Source organism: Drosophila yakuba, chromosome 3R (genome assembly GCF_016746365.2).
Source record: "Drosophila yakuba strain Tai18E2 chromosome 3R, Prin_Dyak_Tai18E2_2.1, whole genome shotgun sequence".
Classification (NCBI taxonomy): Eukaryota; Metazoa; Arthropoda; class Insecta; order Diptera; family Drosophilidae; genus Drosophila; species Drosophila yakuba.
In genome coordinates this window covers 27067641-27089676 of record NC_052530.2, presented here as the reverse complement: position 1 = coordinate 27089676, position 22036 = coordinate 27067641, and the positions used below count along the sequence as shown (strand labels likewise).

The window sequence follows — 22036 nt, the reverse complement described above, 5'->3', positions numbered from 1 at the left end:
AAAGGTAAGCGGCTGGGTCTCAATTTCGTTCATTTCGGCAGTGCTGTGAGCACACTTTAAACTTATTCCTTTGCTCAAGTGTTCCGGGGGGCCACTCGAGCAATTTCGAGATTGGTTGCCCTAACAACAACAAAAAAAACCAAACTGGAGAAAAGAAAAGGTAACCAAGCATTAAATTAAAGACTTTAACAAAGTTTCTCTTTTTTTCGGATTTTAGGGAAGTCCGCTAAACCATCGTTTTGGGTCTGAAGTCCAGGCTTTTCTCGCATTTTAATCGCGTAAACTTTTGCGAGCACTAAGCGTTATTACTATTTTGTTTGCGCTGGGCGGGATTTTTATAAACGATCTACAGGTGGAAACAAAAGTTTAAATGAGCCAAAAGTTTAAGCCGGATTTCGTCGAAAAAGCCAACCTATACAGTTGCGCAGTGCAATTCAAACTAATGCAAATGAATCGTATTTAGCAACGCAAGTGGTGAACAGCATCAATATTTTGGACTGTAGACCACAAGAATTTCCAAAAAGTTTGGGCGAAACCATTGACAAATTTAGACGCTTCAACCACGGGCAATTATGCCTGGGTTATTGTTCCTTTGCAGCAAAATATAAATAATTATCTGCTGTTGACTAATTTTGTCGAAAGACCGAAGCCGCAAAACCATTCGCCAGAAACTTGATTTCATTCGCAAAAGGACGAGCTTAGGAAATCTGCTTACACTGTTTAATTTCAACACTGTCCGCAACCACAACACTGAAACTGCAGCTGGCACTGGCACTGGCACTTCACCTCCTCCTTCGACCCCGTAAAATAATAATAATAATAATTTACTATGAAACCGAAAGCCGCAGGATAACATGAAGACCCAAAACCCGCATTCCAGCGTTCATTGTAGTCTGCGGTGGTGCGGGTGGATTTTCCGGTGGACTTTTGGGTGTTTCAGACAGTTGGTATGATGGTGTGTTGGCCAGCTGCAGCACTGAGTTGGCTAACCGATAGAGTGGGCCATAAAAAATGGCTTAATTAGTTGCCATTGCTGGATGGCAGGATAAATATTAAAGTTGTTGGGTTTTGCAAATATTTGAGAACTCAAAATTCAGTCATCTGGGGGGAAAAAGAGGGTAAAGTTCGAAAATTCCTGGAGAAATTTAGATGAGCATTCGAGTTTTGCTGAATTTTATACATGAGAAATATGAAATAGCAATTTTGGGAAGTGAATTATCGTGAAATGGAATCGCCTACGCAAGTTTTACCTCACTTGAAATTTCTGTCATACTTCTGGCAACGGAGGAACTTGATTATGCTGGAGGTAAATGCACATTGCTGGGAAAATTGTTTTCTAAATACCCAAGCAAAGTCTGAGTATTAACCCCAAGGGCTGAGAAATTTATGCTCTACCATGGGTTTCATATTACCCGAATAGCACATGCAAATTGGTTCAGTTCATTACGATGTGCATGTTCTGCAGATCGGAATGCATGAGGTGCAAGTACGTAGGAAGTTCAATTAAATACTGCAGCATTCGGACATAGTGCAGTGGGATGAATTTTGTTGGGTTTTCACCACTTTCCAAATGCCACATCATCATCATTTGGAGCTCCTTCATTCCTGGCAGACAGGTTAAATTTGATTATGTGGAGTAGTGAGCAGGGAAAACTTGCATGATGGCTGAAAAGCAAATCTGTTGACGTTTTGCAAAACGATGTGTTGCTTTTCCAGTTCCTCCTCCAGCTGCTCCTTCTTCTTCTGCATCTTCTACTTCTCGGGAAAACTGCAGGCTGGGCAATTTTCTTGCTTTTATGCAAACACAACCGGAGCAGCAGCAGCCGGATACCGGATACGCCCTTCCACCCAAGGGACAAACTAACCTAACCGGCAGTTAAATGTTTTCATTTTCATGCTTCTTCGCCAAAATGTTTATGGCGCCCAAGCATCGGGCAAACACTGAATTTATTTAATTAAAATGTGTGTATATGTGACGTGCACTCTGCCTAGATTCTAGATTCTAATTGAATTGCCAGGAGAATGTATAGCAGTGTGTGTGTGTGTGCGTGTGTGTTCGTAAACTGTCGGAGTGAGTAGACTAATATGCAGCAGAAAGAGAGGGAAAAAGGGTTTTTCCACCCGAGCGACACAAGTGTCAGGTGCCCTTTGGCTATACTATATGCCATCCAAATGCAAATTTTGAAATTTTTTTTGTTTTAACTTTGGTGCCGCCTCTCCATTCCTTTTAATTAAAAAGTTTTTGTTTTCCTGTCGGATGGTTCATCAAAATATGTGGAAATCTCCATGATTACCAAAGCTGAATGCATTTTTAACCATATGCAAGGCAATTTCAATTCGGTTTTGTTAGATACTCGGACGTGTTAGCTGTCAATCAAAGTGGGAACAATCATTGTTTTTTGAGTGCAGGAAAAAGCTCTGTGGTCATTGAAATGCAGGCAATGGCAAAATAATGCATTTCAATGACAATGACAACACCAATTACAAAAACATGGCATGTCACTTAATTTGTATGCGTTGAGTGCAGTTTTCACTAGTCAAATTTCAATTGACAGACAGTTGCTGTCAGCTATGGAGAATTAATGAAAATCACTGCAATTCTTGCATTTTCATAAGTTAGGCAAACTGGTGAAATATTAATTTATATTAGTTGAATTACTAAATTACCTTCATTAGGCTGCAGTTGTTAATATTATTCAATATATGCTAGTTAGTTTATACCCCGAAATAATTGTTTTAATATTCAGAAAAGGACATCAAATTCTTCAAAAATAATCAACTGACAGCGCGGAAAAAGTGCATTCGCAATTCCATTTTCTGTTTTACCTCCGACATTTCTAATTCCTCTGCATAGCACGCATTGTATGTGCAACAAACGCTCACATGCCCATCAAGTTTCTGTTTTGTCTGCAGCACATTCACTCAAACCCATTCCCCACCAGATGGGGGAAAAACTATTTAAATATAAAAAATCCCGAGCATACTTTAAGGCTCAGCGTAGAACTTTTTGTTACGACGACGTACAAGTCAGTCAGACAGGAGGAGATTTAGCTATAGAAACTGTGGGATAGTCAGGGCCAGGGACGTTTAAAGAAACAAAGAATTTCAATTTAAGCATCGTGCATTGTCTGACTCTCTATCTCTGTGCTGCTCTTTCATCCTCATTTCCCGTCTCTTTCGCTGCTGTAAGCCATTGTTGCATGTATTTAGGTGTTGCAGGCACGTATGCGGCAATACCCTGCACACACACACTCACACATGTACTTGCTGCACACGTACAGCTGCAGTCAAAATTTTAGTGGCTGGATTTCAAAAATTGAATAGATGTACAAGGTTTTTGTAGGCTAAGGGAGCACTTGGCCTTAAAATCACTCGAAGCACTACAATTGCTTTATTTTATGTGCTTAAAGGAAGAAAAGCATTAAAGTTTATCCGAGTTACAATTGCATTCACTGCTGTACCTAGCTCTCTCACGCTTTAATGGAGCTAAAAAGTAACACAGTTTGGGCCAAAACAAATTTCGAGCTAAATTCCTGCAGATTAATGCTGAGACCTGCATCACAAAACAAATACCAGTCTGTGAAATAGATATCAGAGAAAAGAAAAACGAGTGGGAGGACTGGTTGTAGGGCTTAATTGTATTTTTATTCAACTTTTGGACGAACCTATATGTTAACTCGGCTACTTCTGCTGTTATCTAATGTCCTTTCCTCACGCCTTGTGAGCGTATATTTCCCATGGTATCCCCACTGATAAGAGCGGAAATGTGGCAGAGAAGCAAAAACAAAACGAATAATGAGCCACATTAATTGCGCTGTGACTTCCTCATTACGTGCAGGGCATGGGAAACTTTTTTCCAGCTTCAGCATTGAAACGATGGAGATCTTGAGCAGTTCACACAGCCCATTTAGTTTGGGCGGGGAAAAAATGAGCATCCTGATGGTCACTTTGATTGATAAAAATCTCTTCATTCGCAAAATGTTCGCACAAAAACGTGAGTAGAAGACAGGATACAGATGTGACTCGATGAAGTTTATCTAATGCTTGTTTTATGATGATTGTTGCAGAATAATGGCAAGGTGGCCAGTAGTGTCTTTAGAACTATCAAAAAACACATATATTTTGTTATAAAATTTTATAGCTTTAAGTACTGTACTAACAAAGCTAAATATACTTTATCTTTGAAAGCAGAAAATTTTAACATTTGAAATGCAGTCAAGTTAATTTGATTGTGGTTTTTGGCTTTTGTGCTTTAAGGATCTTTTAATACAAAACGAAAACACCCTGTATATAAATGTACCTCAATGCTTTTTGCTGACAGAGACATGAGCGGAAAAAATTAAGTTCAATGAAATTAGGTCAACCTCCGTTTTGCAGTCCAGACCCAGCAGCCTCCTCCCGCCCCCCTTACCAGCCCACCATCCACGATGGTGTGATAAAGGTAAATGTAAAAATATGACTAAAGATAAGCATAAATCAGGGCATAAAGCAATTACGCAAAGGCGAAGGCAGGGCAACAGCAGGGGGCAGATGGATAGATGTTAAGCGAAAAATTAAGGGAAATGGCAAGGGAAAGCAGTTGCGTTGCCGGGCAAAGGCAAAGTGCTAAGCGCAAAACAGTAATGAGTCTACTCAGCATTATGATTGATAAATGACGGAGCAAACGAGGACAAAGGAAGGAGAACAAATCAGACCAAAAAAACACAGAAAAGATAGTAGTTTATTTAGGTACTCTTAAGGTAGTCTTATCTTCAAGCATTACAAAACTATCAGAAGAAAATCCTCTCAGAGGCAATATATTGTAAGACACTTGAAATCTTCATTTGTAATATCCCATTTAAGAGCTTATTTACTGTTATACAAAATATGATAATACCCCATGGCAGGGCAAAAGATACAAAGATACAGCGACAAGTTAGTGCAACTTAGGTTGCCAGCAAAATGGTGACAAATTCACGCAGCCAGACAGACAGACAGACAAGAAGACCCGGAGTTGCTTGTTTGCAGGGGGTGGAGTGGGGGGGTAAAGGAAGTTAAGTGGGGAAGGCGGATGAGGCAACTAAATGTGCATGTTAAGGTTAGATAAGAGACACCCACGCAGACAGTTACCAGGATATTGTGAGTACTTTCCTGCTTTCAATGTTTTTTCTGTGTTTTTGTTTTTTTTTTTTTACTTTTGCACCTCCACCCGCTTTTGTTTGGTGCCCAACCAAGCAGCCACCCAGAAGTCACTGCCAGTCGGCACACTAATGAGTAACTTATTCAATTATTTATTATTTTTTCTCCGCCAGAGCGGAAAATAATTTGCTTTTACCCAGGCTAATTGGCGGAAGAAGAGGAAGTGCATTGGCCACCAGTAGTAAAACTTGATAAAATGTCAGGGCGTGGTAATAAATAAATTATTTCAACTGTGTAATATATGCAGCAGGCAGGAGGACAGCTAATTGAGTGCAAAATTTGTGGGTTAATTGGTTTGCAAGTTGCACGCCATTTATTTTCACTCTCCATGGAACGGAAACCGACTTGAACCGACTGGCCTGAATGGGAATGTCAAAGAGTCCGCCCTTTCTGGTCTCAGGATACCCACTACTCAACACAACATTTGCCAGATTGTAAGGCGGCCAAGGCTGGATGGGTAATGAAGCCAATATATAATTCAAGAGTCCTCAAAAGTGGGAGGATGTGGTGTGGTTTTGTTGGGCCTGGAACTTCAGAGTGTGGGGAAGTATGTGTCAGATATCTGAGGACTGATAGTGAAGTACTTTGGCCACACCACAAAGTGTTGAAATTTGGTTTCCCGGGATGCTAATGGAATTTCACTTTCGAAATGGGAAATGTGTCAAACACTTGGGCAGAACCTTAGTTTCACCAGTTAAAGTTACTATTCACAATTCATAGTTCAACTATTTTAAGTAATAGGTAGGTAAACATTTAAAATAATAAAATACCAGTGGACAGTTGAAATTCATTGCTCACTGATAAATAAATCTTAATTTCACATCAATTTGTTATACAACCATAACAAAGAGCTGCTCTCAATTATTTTCTAAATTTATAATTTAGACTCGGGAAAAATCTAAAATTCTGCTGCTTTCACACACACACACACACACAACGATCATTCACAACGAGATGATTTATTTTTATAGCGTTTTTTATATGGATCACACGGCAGAATAAATAAGAGGAAACAAAACCTGACCATAAATTGGACAAGCAGAAAAATGTGGAAACTTCGTTTGGCAATCGAAATGGCAATGGCAATGGCGTTGGCGATGACGGTGACGTTGATGCGGAACTGACGAGGAGCAGAGTGCGCAATTTGTTAATGGAAATTCAATTGAATTGAAAAACTAAATAAATACCAATGCACAGGTAAATAAATAAAACCAGCCCCTCCAGCGAAAACATAAAATAAATAATGAACAGGAATTTTTCGCGCCATCGGCACTCTTTTCTGCTTTTCCCCCCAACTTTTCGTCTTATTTGCTCAATTTTTTCACCTTCCTGGTATAGGGACAATTTCACACATCTGTTCCTCAATTGGACTGAAGAAAAATAGAAAAAGAGCACAATTTTTATATATGACACTCGCCACAACGTATGCAGCAATATAATAAACCGTGTGATCAACCATTCGTGCTGGGTTTACATTTAATTGGTTTCCCTTTTCAGGCGCAACTATTATGAGAATTATGTGTTTTTATTCGTACAACAGTTTAAGTTACATACGGAAAGAAATTACGCAGTTTTTCCGCCCAGATGAACTCGATCTTTCCTCAAATTACTTTCCGCCTCGTTTTTATAACCCTTTCAACTCCGTAGATTTATGTTCCACTTTAGGTGGCGCCACCTGGCGTCGCCTACCTCTGGCAATAAAATATATATAGCAATGCTCCTATATATATATAAAGGCGAACAATAAAAACACAACTTCATACACGACATAAATCAACCGGGCAGTTCAAGCATGGCTGAAATATTACTCAGCCGAGAAGTTAAATACAATCTGCCACCCACTGACAACAAAAAAATGGCAAAGGGCGTGGTCAATTAGAGTAAAAGTTGGGTGTAAGTAATGCCCAGATTGTGGGATAATAAGGGGTTCACATTTGCGATTTATGTAACCAAAGGAAATATATCGTTCCGGAGATATGTGCTATTTATTTTTTTGCAAAATAAATTGAGCCATCTCAGCTACAGTGTAATACTTTCTTTTTTAAATGCCTTTCAAGGGAACCAGCACGAATAACCTTAATTAATGGCAGGCACTCAGAGTTCTTTAACAAAAAATAATAAAATAAAATAATAGTTTTGTTTTGAGGATTTTTCATTATTCTAAGCCTTGCCTTGATAAAACAAAACTTATGCATTTCGGGTAAATACACTTACTAACTTTATATCTATATATGTTGGTTTTTCAGAATGATAAAAGCTTCTGCAAATATCTAATATTTAAAGGAAGTAAGCAGGCTTTTTTAAAATTCCACTTTACTAATTCCTTTAGCACATATACCCGTCAAAACCCTTTTTTTCGAAGATGTGGTTGTGCATCATTGACTTCACTTGGCCATGCGCCATTTTGTATTTCATTTTATTTAGTTTGTCATTTAAACCGCATATTCCCCACGTCCAACACACGTACCTACGAACATAAATTCATATGTACATATATATGTAGAAGGAGTCCCAGTACAATACTATATATTATTTATTTGCCCAAGCCACACACATTTGAACTATGAAATAACCACGGAAATGTTTGCCATTTCGTGGTCAATATACGGCATATACGGCATGACCCACATGAAGCGATTGCAAGGATGTGGATGCGGCAACGGAAGGCAAGGGATTGGTCAGGACTGGTCAGGTGTGGCCTGAGTTGTTTGGGTCATGTTTATTTATGTGACTGGATGTGTGCTCTGTGTCTGACAGCAGCTCAAGCCTGTTCAATTAGTTGGGCGAACGGATGTTGGGGGCCAATCACAAGGACACTTGCATTGTGTGGTCTCAACTTCAGAGCTCGGCCACTCTCAACATCCCTGCACATCGCATCAAACATCCAATCAATCCCGATTAATTATTCAATTTTGGTTTCTTTTCAGGAAGAACCATCAAAAAGCGCAACAGCCGAAAACAAGATAAGTCACAAACTTCTGCTTGGTTCCATGTTCAGTTTTCAGTTTTTTCCATTTTAAGCAAAAAAGAAATGGTAACTGTGGCAAACATAGATAGAGAGCATAGGCACAAATCACAAAACTGAAACAAATTTCGAATGTGAGTTTTGTAATATAAATCAATCATACGACATGTGTAACACATCAAGCCGAAAGCAAATAAAGCCAAATATTTGTCTACGGCAAATTTTCGGAAAGGAAAGGGAAACATTTTAGATTGATACCTGTTACTAAAAGTGGAAAAAAAATAATACAACTAGGTGAAGCCATTAAGGAAGTTCTAGGAAGTTCGTTTACAGACAGGGTATTGACAAAGTTAAATATAAACATTTTTTAATAACTCCTTTTATAGCCAATTCTCTGTAGCTTGTGTCTACTATTTTCCTGTGCCATGTAGATACCGTGGAAATGGCAAAACTATTTCTGAGATAAAAAGCCTTTTTGACTGTGTCGACTGACTGTCTCGCCGCCTGACAAACTGCAATGCGATTGCCAGCTCAGCAGCTGCGTCCAGTGCAAACACACTCAAACACACACACACACACAGACACACCCACTCACATATAAGGCCAACCACTCCCCCACATAAACCACCCCCACCCCCTCTCCCTTGCTGGCAGCCCACTCAAGCCATTCTGTTTCGCTGCTCGCTTCTATTTGCAAGGAAAACATTTATGTAAAGTTTATATTATTAGAATGGCATACTAGAGAGCATTGTGTATGCCGTCTATGCGTCTTTATAACTGCACTTGTGTGTCTGTGTTTGTTTTATAACGACTACCGAATGACATTTGCCAATATGTTTTAAAGAAAATGGAGAAGGATGGATATTGGGGTAAAATAAAAAAGCTCTATCAATTTGTATGTGTTTTTCGTGTGTGTCTCCTATTGCGAGCGATTGAATTGGCATTTTAGTTGGGCCAGCTTTTCTGCAGCTGCGAGGTCCTTTGCAGGACCAACAAACTCATCGGCATTTGCCAATTTGTGTGTCTTGCAGTCACTTTTTCACTGCATCTGCTCTAGGCCCCTTTCTTTGATTGCTTTAGGAGGAGGTTCAGTGCTGACTTGGTTAAGCATGGGATTGCAACCAATAAGTTATACCTTGATTGCTTTTCCCATAACTTTTGCTTTTCCATCGTGAAGTTGTGAACAAGAAAAACAAACTTGGCAAATGTGTTTTATCAGGCATTTATAAAAGAGCATTACGCAATTATGGGCAACTGTATCTAAAAAATAAAGTTCAAATATTTTCTAAAGAATTGTAAAAAGAGTAATATTTCCAGGTACATAAACATTTAATTTCCCCTAGTTTTTCCGCCTCGAATATCACAGTTTTTCCACCGCTACCATCTTTATTCATCGGGTCACATCGTCATCCAGCAAAATCTCTTTTGGGCTCATTTCCATTTACGTGATATCCCGAAATCTCCATTCACAGGCGAAGCCCAACGGAACTATCTACAAAATTATTACCATTCAGCAATCCTGGCCGGATTTCCATAACAAACATCAACCTGGGATAGTTGTTGCCATTTTATTTGCTTGTATTTTATTTTCGGTTTGGGTCTCGTTGGCATGTCCATGCTCTGGAAAATATATATTGATATGGCCGAAAACAGAGCACTAGTTTACAGGATGCATAACCCAAAAAGGACCGCGCACCCTTCTCCTCCTTTCCCCCTCTGGTAATGGTAACAAATCCCCGTATGTCAAGTACTGGCAAAAGCCAGGACTAACGTTACCTGACTTTGGTTTTTGGTTTGTTTTGGGCCTGGTCGGGTCGGGCGAAATATGTGGCCAATTATAGCAAAAGCAGACGTTTTTATGTTACAGTCCCCCCACGCCACTTCTTTTTGCTCTCCGGTTACAACTAATTTATGACTTCGGGCTAAGAGCTAGGATTTTCCGGGTTTCTTTTTTCTGTTTTTTATTTTCGTACACTTTTTTGCAACCTTATTTCTAATCATTGGCCATAATTCAGTGGCTGTTCTCGGGGCTATGTAATGTTGGTTTAATGGTTTTAAAATTGCCGCAAAACAAATATATTACGCATACGCAGGGTGGTACAGCATAAGCAAACTATTTGAACGTTATACAATTAAATGGACTCAACGTTTGCTCTAAACAGGTGTTGATTGAAAGGTGGATTATACTATTCTGATTTAATTTTTGACCAACACTGACTAAAACTCAAAGATACTCAAAGACATTTCGTGACTTTAAATAAACATTTATTTGAATGGATTTGTTATGTACACAATTCCATTTCAAAATCCATTTCATTATGCAAAGTATCATCGCTTATTGTTCTGCTGCCGGAACTTTGTTTACATTTGCCATCACTTTCTGGTGGCATAATAAAAATAATTTTTGCTCTGCAGTCATCGCAGCAGCTCATCAAAGATAGTTGAACAAGGCATTCAAGCCAAAAATGTTCATCATTGCTTTCGGCAAGCGTAAAATTCAAATCTAATTCCCCACAACTTCCTTGCTTTTTTCTTCATGGTCTTTTTACAAATATTCGGCTTCGATGTGGAATGAGCAGAAAATTGGAAGGAGCAAGAGCAAAAAATATATTATATTTTGACATTTTTCAATATTTAATATATTTCTTATATGTATAATTTTCTTTTACTCCTTCTTTTTATGTAATTAAATTCCCAATAATGTACAATTTTAATAACAAAGCTGCAGTTGCAGAGCTCTGTTCGACAAAGTCATTTGAAAATTATTTTTCTAAGCTGTTCCCAAATCTTAACTAACCTTTTTTTACTATACTTTCTTTCTTTTTAGCCTGTCATAGACACTCGCTCCTGACTGCGATAAAATCATTTATCATTTGTCATCATTTTGCTTTTGTTTTCTTGATTTTCTTTAGGGTCGTCTTTTCCGCCCCAGTGCCACAGCCTGTCTGTCCTAAACAAATAACTTTTCGATGGCATTGACTAAAAAGTTATTCATTCATTTCAGCCCAGACATTTTGGCCCAACTGAGGCCACTCTTAAGCATAAATTAAGACTTACGTTAGATGAAGCCAGGCGGCGGCTAAAACGAAATGTCCAGGATAGCACTTCAGACCGACTTCAGACTAGAAAATAATACAGAAGGAGAAAATTTGTATATGAGAAAAAGTTTGGGCATTATCAGGGCAGTTTGAGTGCGAGATGGGGAAAGAAAAGGCAGACTCAATTAGTTTTACTTGTGGAAAGGCATACATTCTGACCCCACGACGACCACTGGGAAAATTCTCTTCCCAAATGATTATTTAGAATGTGATAAGCCAGATATTTTTCGGCAGAAATTAACGCAAACATTTGCTGTTTAATCGTGCTTGTGTCAAAGTAGTTTGCACATCATTTTATGTGAACATTATGTTGCCTAGTTTTGTGTGCTCGTCGACAGTTTGCATTAAACTTTCTGTGCAGGAAAAAGTTTCGGGGTAATGTACAAAACTTAAAAGGTGACATCAACCCAACCAAAAATGACGCAAAGTTCATGGGAAAAAAAACTAAATTCGAAAAGTCCACTGCAATCGATATAAAGTGTACTGCAACACTCCCATGTAGATTGGAATGGTGTCGATGGAAGTCAAGTCCACACGGAGACAAGACGTGACAGCTGAAATCGAAAGCCAAAAGCAAATCAAATAACAGAGTTGCAGTTTTCACTCTCTTTTCGCCATCCTTTGTCAATATCCAGGGAAAACTCTGCTCCGTTGCCCGGATTTTTCACACCCAATAAGCTGACAGGCGCTTAGAATTTAAATGCCAAACATAAGCAACAACAATTGCCACAAACAAAATCTACTTTTGAAACAAGTCGAGACTTTCATGCTCTATAAAATAAATAAAAAAAAATCTATATAAAAATATGAATTTATATTTTCTATGCAGAAATATTACCTACATAAGCCTATGTTCTCTAAAAAGCATTTTAAAGATAATTTTTTTTAAATATATATATTTTTTTCCTTATGGATCTACATACTATTCTACATACTTTCCCTAACATTTAAGAAATAACACTGAGTCTCTTGGTGCACAGGTCTTATCCGCAGCATTAGGTAAAGTCCTTTGGCCAACGGGGTTGGCCACAAACAAAACGAAAAAGGCAGCAACAAATAATCTAGAAACAAAGCTAGAAAAGACATTCAGGCAAACACTGACACAGAATGCAGTTTAAACATTAAAGAATAGCGTAGATTTTAAAAGACACGTAAATATTTATCAGGAAAACCTTTAATATTCTCAGTTATATACTAATGTATTCTTCATTTGACTTTGTTTTATAGCTATCTTAAACCTGACAGCACTGAGCACCCATTAACCTCAAACCCTCTTTTCTACTTTGGCGCATTGTTGACTTTGCCGTCTTGGCCGCTGGTGTAACTGTAACTGTATCAGTATGTGTAGGTGTAGGTGTGGATGTAGGTGTATGTGTGTCAAGTGGTCGGCCCCTTTCGCCACTTTCTTCACCTGGTGGAAGCCAACCATTCATTTGGATCTTCCTGCAGCAGGTCAGAGGCAAATCGTTGAAGCTGTCTCTGCCTCTGTGCGTGGTTAAGTCCTTGTCGATGGGCTTAAATAAACAGAGAAAGGATAGCAAAGGACGGAAGGATAGAGGCAGATGACACAGGCACAAACTGAAGCGAAAGTAGAGATTCGTTTGGCTGCCGTCTTTGGAATATGATTTAATTACTGCTCATTGCGGGCTATACTAATTAGTTTGAAAGGTTTTGCATACTCCCTCTTTCTTGTGTCTACACAGACTTGCCGATCAATAATTAGATATCAAAGTTGAATACATAATAAGCACCCATGAATGATTACATTTCGGAGTGTAGCAAGTATGTTACAAGCAGCAATTTACTTACACGTAGTTTGCACAGATGATTAGCATTTCAAAACAAACCCAGGTTGATTGATAAATACAGACTTGTCGTTTAAATAAATGCAACTTTACTTAAGTCACCTTCTAAAAATATCAATAACTAAAAAGCCACTCACGGACGTTATCCCCAAATAAATCACAAGTTATTTAAATTGTGGATACATTTATAAAAATTTGGCTTACGTGACCCCCTTGCCATAAATCATTTGGGTTTTTCACTTGTTTCGCATTGCACTTAGCGCATTAACATCATGCACATGATGTCGGATAAAAAACGTGAACCCAAAACCCAGAAAAGTAACTCAACAATGATGACAGGAGAAGACAGGTAACGTAATCTAATAAATGTGACAGTCAGTTCGTATGGCAGAAAGTGCAAAAAACAATAAATCTCCATTAGGTTGAGCTGGCTTTCATTAACGGATTTTATGAAACTAAAACAGGATGTGCGGTATCCTATATCTGTATATATATATATACATATATATATATATATACCCACACAAGTCCTGACACTAATACAGTTCTGGTTGCATGCTTGTGGGTGTATTTGCTTCATGCACCTGTCATGAAAATATTTGCGCAAAATATTTTAAGCCGCATTTTGACAAAGGACTTGCCCCAAACAACTAGCATCACTCTCGACAGGCAAGGACCTCCACGCTCAGCATAAATATGACAGGGATTTGTTATCGGCATAGGCAGTTGGGTGGTTTGTGTGGTTTTAGTTCGCCTGGATATTTCCTATATTTTTCACCTCCGCCATTGTATAAACAAATACCTGGGCTAAACGGATTATAGTGCAAAGTGTTCACGGGATGCGAATTGGAATTTTTGCGGTCTACATTCATGGTTTTGGCTTTGTTTTTTTTTCCGAGAATTTTCGGGTGAGAGACAGCAGATAATAATGTATGTATAAGTGCAAACTAATTGCAGTCTGCGGTTGAAAATAATTTTAAAGGTTATTAGATTACAGCATGTGGTTCATATGTAATATATATGTGTATTGACAAACCCAATTAAAAGCACGCTATGTGATATATGACGAATATCAAATGAAATCAATAAAATTCATTAACTAATTTGCACGAATCAAGGAAATTTGTAGCCCACTTCTTAATAAACTGGATATTCTCCGAAATGTTATGATTAGTCCTCATTATTGTAAAGCCTTCAATTCAACCCCTAATATGCGGTAAAAGGTTCTTTCAACTTTGACCTAATTCAACCGAAAGTAAACGACCCTTAAGCCAATCCTTACGACCCGACACTGACCCATCGAAACCGCCGCGGCGGTATCCGCAAATTTAAAACCACGAGACCAACCTCAAGGGGTAAATGCGCAATTGACAAGCAAATTGACAATTCACTTAATTCCGGGCGACAACATAAGTGGGGGAATTATTCTTAAACATTAAACCGACTGCAGTTGACAGACGACGGGGCTCGGAAATTGCACCCACCGAATTCCCCCGTGAATTTGAGGAGGATTAAAGGGTTGTTCCACTTCCTTCTCATGAATAATGCAAAACCACAAAAGCCAAAACAAGCAAAAACAATTAAGTCCACTCGCCCCGGGTTGTTGTTTTTTGCGTAATTTTTGTTTTTTTTTTCACGATTTTTTTTTTATTATGATTATATGATTGACAAGCGATTGAGCTTTTTGGCCCGAAAGCCTGCAAGCCAATTTAATGCCAAGTGATGGCGCCACGCCCCAAAAACATAATGCAATGCCAGCACTGATTAAGGTGGGTCAAATGTCAGTGGTTGGCTCGTATGGGTGGTGGTTGGTGTCTGTCAAGCGGGGAGTGAGTGAGTGAGTGTCTGTTGCCTTTGGTAATTACGCTCACACATATCCACATGCATGCTAATTTCAACTGGCCCGGAATCCGTCACAAAACCCAGTTTCTGGTCGAGTCTACCATGCCGAATGAGATTTTTGTGCAATGCCCTGTGTCCATCAAATCCCTCACACAGTAAACAAAAATGTATCATGGTTTTTTTGTAAACAGATTGTAAACAAAACATTGCCTACAGCACAATACATTATTGGGAAGTTTTAATTAAATATACCTTGATGGTTAAAAATAATATATTTAGAGATATGCAAAAATAAATCCGAACCACAAATCATCAAACCTGTGCACCTCAAATATTTAAAAACTATTTTTAAAATATAACAAAAAAATATATATATTTTTCTCTGCAATTTTAGGACAGAGATTAAGGGCTGTCTGGAAAAGTGCAATGAAATTGGTACGACACGCATTATTTTTCATATGCCTGCCTGCCTGTGGAATGAATCTGTGGCTGGCTTTGGTCTTCCTCTCATTTCTGGCTTTCATTTTTGGCTTTCCCTGTTGGTTTCATCTGTTTGCGGCTTTTATGCGAAATGGTTTTTTCTGCCGGTTTTTGGGGATGACAGGGTTTGTGTGTTGCCTGTGCCTTTGGTTTGTAAGTGGGAAGAAAATTAACCACAATTATGATTTATTTTGCGGCCATATACAAGCGTTTTCTTTAAATTATCATAACTAAATGGTTTAATTACTAAATGGATGGTATATGACAAATTTCGATTCTTTAAAGTAAAGATATACATGTTTAGTTTATCTATACTCTTCCGTGTCAAACACGAAGTTCTTTTATTTCTTTCACTTCTAAGACGACCTCAATTTGTTAGTGTTTAGTATGCAAAACCATTTGCCAACAATTAAACGTCAACGAGTTTATCAAATTTTGACTCACAAAATGGCAGGGCTCGGAGTCAGAATCAGAGTCAGAGTCAAGTCAATTGTCCTAATTAAATATTCTGACCGAAAACCGAAAAGGTAGAAATGCTTTTCAACCTCTTCGTTCAGGCAAAAATGGAATTTTGCATGGCATCGATTTGACAACCATTCTACATGACAACTCAGACACATCGAGGTCTGCTCATTTGTGCAGCAAAATCAGTGCAGGATACGTTTCAATGGAGAATTTTCCCCATTTGCCCATTTACCTTCTCACCTGACAGTTTGCGGTGGATTGGGCAAAAATCGAATCGAATTGAATTGAACCGAAGGCTCTGCCTTTCCCCAAAGCAATTGAAAATTATGCTGCAGTAGAAAACTTGAACAGGACTTGGAACTCAAGAGTGTTGAAGAAGATGCCGCCTCACATGCTCGTTTCAGGGCGTTTACAAGAAAAAAAGAGAGGAAGGTGAGGGAAAAACTAGGAAAATAGTTGAAAAATCTGGGAAAAAACAGGTCAAATGGAAATACGTTCAAAGTGATGTTTATTAATGCGGAATACTGATGCCTTCAAACATGGAGTCATTTTTAAAAATGCGATAGCCTGGTTATAGTGATATAATTGGTTCATCTAACACAAGGCAGTTTTAGTTCTTCATTTTACTATTTTATTTAAGTGTACTTCTGCTATTAGTCAGAGTAGTAAGAGATCAAAGCTCACTGATGAGCAGCTGGCTCCGCTCCGCACACTCATCACTCACTCCACTCAAAATATGAACTTCAAAAGCGATCTGTTGGGACTTCAATCTTCGGCATCGCTGGTCGCCGCCTTGGGGCTGCTTTAATTATACTTAAACATTTCAAGTTACACAATTCAATTGAGTGAGCCCCCAAACTGACTTCTGACTGGCTGACCTTTTGCTGAAGCTGGTTGTGGCTGAAGATATAGGTTTATGAACATTTTTTATCTCCGTGCTGACATTGAAAAGTGCTTCATGGTCCGTTCACTTCTTGAGACACTTAATTGGTGTCTTGAGTCTGTTGCTCTATCTGTTTAGCTGTCTGTCTCGGTGAAGCGCATCGAATATAAATTGAAATTATTTATATGCACAACCAAAACTATCTCAAATGCCAAAAATATAACAACATCTCGACCTTGGCAACCGGCTTTGAGAGTACAAAAAACGGGGTTTGAAGATTTCTGCAATTGAATATCGAGTGGCTCGTGTCTCAAGCGGAAGTTCACATCTTGTCTTTATTTATAGCCAAATTTTTTTGCTTCATGTTGAGTGATTTTCTGCCATGACAAGATATTAGCAAGCTAAAGATTTAGCTATTCTTAATAAAAGCTATGTAGTCGCACAACACTACAGAATTATTTATTTATTTGGCTCTCAAGTGGGCGATCATCTTCAAGGCTGCTAATCGAATTAACTTTGATTTATTGCCTGTTGACTAAAGAATATATGTATTGCACTTGAGTGTGGCAGCTTTTAAATGAGTTCAACATTTATACGAATCAACATGACGAGAAAGCCCATAAATAAATTCTTAGAAAAATATATATAGTTTAATAATTGAGTTCTTGAAATTCCATAATATTATTTGGAACTCTTGAAAACTCTTATCTTACTCCGAAATATTTGATTCATTTGCTTTTTAGCAGCGAGAAAACATTGTTTTATATTCACTATTTTGTTTGTTAGCAAGTAAACATTTTTCAAGAGCTCTTGTAATTATTCACATATTAACGCACTGCTAAATCATTTCACAATACTAGTAATTGTAAACAATCTGATAAATAATGCTAACATACCAGAACAATTGCACTAAACTTATCGCTCGCTCTTCAAAGTCGAACCGGCTAAGCACAAGGTCTAAACACAACTGAACCGCATGAGAACGTGTTTGGCTTATCACTTAGCTGGGGGAAATTCTCTCGTCGATTTCGAGGGGAAATGCGAGCGGTCGAAATAAACACACAGAATTTCAAATAATTGCTGATAATCAATTGCGGGCTTATAATGATGATGAGGGGCTGATATTAATGCAATGCTTGTGTAAATGTAAAAAAATGTTTTTCGAAATTAAAATCTACATTTAATGGCAGGTTATAAAACTCGAAAAACAAAGCATTGCAATTACGAAGCAAACAAAAGCCGAAACAGATGCAGTATTTTATAACTACAGAACAGCTAAAAATGCTAAAAGTAATATATTATTATTTAGAATATATATTTTCTATCTTATCTGCTTACTTTGGGGATTTACAGAGACTGAGGGTAAGGTGGAACAGGTCGAAGTGATAAGACTCGAGGGATTCTGTACTATCAGTACCTCCACATGCAGCAAATTATAAAATATATAATAAATTATAATATAATTGCGTTTGTGGCATGCATGAGTTTACTGAACTTTTGCCTGAATTGCCAGCGAATGCGGTAATCAGAGCAATTAGCAGATACAAGATACAAGATACGAGATACAGTTACGCAGACTCACGGGCTTTGCCCAACGAATTTACGGAGTGCTAATCAAAAGCAAATTCGAATTTCATCCGAAGAATATTGCACTGAACGAAATTGAGGTGACTAAAATATGTGTTTCAATTTCATATTCATTTTAAGAAATAAATTATTTAAATATAATATAAATATATTATGTGATATACAAATCTACTTGGTTTCTTAAACATTACAACCCTAAATTTCTTTTGGTGTAATTTGTGAATGAGAACGTTGTTTACAGAAATACCGATGCTCGACTTCTTCCCTAATGAACCTAGGTAGGCTTCGATTTTCTAGGGCAATTCAATTAACAGTTTTCCCACTGTGACAGGTGCCCGTTTTGCAGGTTCCTCTACAGTTATGTGCACTCAATTGAACCGCTAATCGAAATGTTTATCATTTCCCTCCTTAAACCTGCTAAAAAATCACTCGAACACGAAGTGCGGTTTAGATTTTTTAGTAATTACCACGGGGAAAACTAAGTGGGCGTCGTTGAGCTGGGCTAAAAATTATCACGATGCCACTAAGCACTTTTGAGCGTGACTGTAGCACAACATTTGGTTACAACTGCAAATTCATCACCGTAAAAATAATTAACAAATAATATAAGTGCTCTCTACTGCAAAACGAGTGATGTCCTCTTGGGAATTATATGTTTGTTTTTATCAACAATATTTCTAGGAAAGTCAAATAACATTTTATGCCGCAGCATATTTTTTACTTTCCTATAATTTCATCGTTTCAGAATTTTTGATTCAGATTATTGTACTCACACATTAAAATGAGGTTTTTATCAACAATATTTCTAGGAAAGTCAAATAACATTTTATGCCGCAACCAATTTTTTAGTTTCCTATGATTTCATCGTTTCAGAATTTTTGATTCAGATTATTGTACTCACACATTAAAATGAGGTATATGGGTTATTACTGTTAACATAATTGATGCATTCGCCTAATTCTGGTTTACCTGCAAAGAGAGAAGTAGAGCATTAAGTAATTTAATTAAACTAAATTAATTGAAGCGTTATAAGCGGTGACAAATTCAATTTTAACAAGCAATTATTACGTATTGCTGAGAAAATTCGCATCTATTCATTTAAAGTCACCGTAAATACGAACTAATAGAATGCTATATGAATTGTGAATGTAACATTTCATGTATAATGAATGCTCATTAGGTCCACTTGCAGCATGGCATTAAACACATATTGAAACTGTGCAACATCTTATACGATGATGATGTTGCTGCTTTGTTGTCCAACTGGCCAAATCGAGGACCCACATAAGTAGCATATTCTAATGTCAAGTAACCTGGAAGGACATCTTAAGGCGACGTCCGAAGTCCTTGTAGAATTATGACTCCCATAGACGACTAGAGATGCCAATTGAAAGGCAAAACAGTTTGGCTGCTACTTGTTTCTATTTGGCTTTGGCCCAAATTTTCAATTAGGTTGAGTAGTGCCTGGGGTTCGAGTTGGTGCCCTTCCCCCAAATTGCCTGCAACTAGCTTACGAATGTTAATTACGCAATTGACTTGACAACCGGCAGAAGCAGCAACAACCAAATTCTATCTAAATGTGCAATGTTTGTATGTTGACTTACATAATTGTGCTGATCCCGCCTTCGGTTTGTCCTTATCCTAGTTATAATTGCAAGTGATTTAAACATGGAATCCTTTGGCCTTCGGTTTAGGATAATTTCAGAAAAATAAAATATGTTTTTATTTCATTCTGCTCACTCAATTTGGAATCTTTTGCATGCAAATTAGTTTCTTTGCTGATCTTTTCGCGCTTTCACTGCCACCATATTTTATTTTGATTCTGCTTGGAATTGAATTTCTTTATAGAATTTGAGCACTTTTCTGGCATTTGTTTTTCTCTAAGATTTTTGCTCGTCAAGTAATTGGTTTGTGCACATTATTCCTTTTGTGGGGCAACACAAAGCAATCCATTTTTATTGGGTAAACAGTAGAATCAAGTAGAAACGTGCCTTATAAATAATGGCCGGAAATGTATAATTGCTAATTCCTATCGCCATGAACAATAAAACCTTTAAGATAAGCTGTAGATTAACAAAGAATTCCAGGAATATGTACTAGCGGGATTTATAAAACAGATGCTTATTAATTATAAATTTCATGATTCATCTACAGCGTCAATAATAAACTACACTTTTTTCATCAGCATTCATACATTTTATTTTCAGAACTAAACCTATCTATTTCCAGATCGACAGTTATTGGAAATTATTCTCATACTAAGAAATATCTATATATTAGTTGATTTAATTGATCTGATTCGAACGTGTTTTGCGGTCTGTGAACGTAAAAATAGAGTGAGTATAATCCCTCACAATTTCCCCTTTATACTACAGCATGTAAAACTCATAAGCCGAGAAATTTTTAGTCCGCAGTGCCACGCCCCCAAAGGGAGTGCTTTGGGCAACGGAATTGTTGCATTTCATATTAGTTTCGAAATGGCGGCCTGCTCTGTTGTGGTGGGGAAAAAGGAACTTAAAATTCCACAATAAATCCATATCTATACAATTGCATCCGCATGTATGTGCATATATTTCATGGAGAGCGGTTCAATCAAAACCATTTCGATTTTATTTAAGTTCTAATTTGTGGTTATTGAGGTGGCAAAGCTTTATGAAAATCGGTTTACGTTATGGTGTTAATATGGAATGAATATATCAAATTATTGAAGCATGAAACAAGTATTGGGTTATTACTTTTTATAATTACCCTTTCGATAATTCAATGTCAGTTTAACGAGAATGTTATGTTTCATAGTTAAATATGTCCTTTAGGATATGTTTATCTGCATTCCGGCTACCGAAATTCCCTTTGGCCAAATTATAGTAATATTGTTCCAAATATTTTTACATACCCTGAAGAAGAGTTTGAATACTCATGGATAGGGGAGGAGAAAAGAGTTATGAAGTCCCAAAAGGGAAAACTTTTAATTAAAACACCCTTCAAGCTTCTTCGCCCCAAACCGACTTTGTTGTGTTTTGTTCTACAAATTTGTGTAATCGACATATACGAAAGTTAAGTTTCGTTTCTGTGGTCATTAAAAAGCATTTCCATAGATATTACAATGCTGAAGTTAGAGGGTTAAATGTGTGCTAAGTGTTAATAACTTTGCATTTTTGGGTCTCCTGTCGAAAACCACAAAATGTTGATGCTTTTGACATTTGTAGTTTAAGAGATGTCAAAAGTTGAATATAAATTATTTGAGTGTTGTTTGGAATTCCATTAAAACTAATATAATGGCTTTTTTATGTGTGTTTCTGATGACTAATAGTCCGGAATTACTGTGTTTTATGCCAACATTTTTGACTTTAAATGTTGACTTCAACTTGCACAATAAACCACATTAATGCAGACATCATAAAGTTTGCCAACTTATTGTTGAGCAAATCATCGAGCAAATCTATATTAATGCAGAACCCTTTCACAGTTCATTCAACTATCTGCCAGCCCTTAACTTTTCGAGTACTAAGCCGACACAATGCACAAAATCCAAAAAGCCAGAAATTCCCTGTCGCTGCCTTCCCAAATCAGATTTCATGCTAACAACTTCCGGCTAGCCAACACAGACAACACAAAAAAAACCCAAAATGAAAAAGAAGGCTGTAAAACAAAAACATATAAAAAGCCAACAAGAAAAATGGATAACTTTTCCGCAAAGGGCAGTGGGCAGTGCGGAATGGGTGGAAAAACTTGT

The 22036-nt window shown here is 37.6% G+C and overlaps 1 protein-coding gene across 6 annotated transcripts in view; it reads right to left on the bottom strand.

The window, feature by feature from the left end:
* Nucleotides 1–22036, bottom strand: part of LOC6538519 (furin-like protease 1) — a 136233-nt gene that overhangs the window by 81607 nt on the left and 32590 nt on the right. For 2 of the 6 annotated variants that reach the window (XM_039376386.2, XM_015193413.3), the window contains 2 exons: nucleotides 19205–19272; nucleotides 11201–11265 (listed from right to left, as the gene is read on the bottom strand). The exons of 1 other annotated variant lie outside the window; for it this stretch is intronic. The gene's annotated coding sequence lies outside the window, so the exon portion shown is untranslated. Of the gene's footprint in view, nucleotides 1–11200; nucleotides 11266–17612; nucleotides 17674–19204; nucleotides 19273–22036 lie in introns of those variants that run through there. 3 more of the 6 variants (XM_015193414.3, XM_015193415.3, XM_015193412.3) reach the window with 2 other exon arrangements.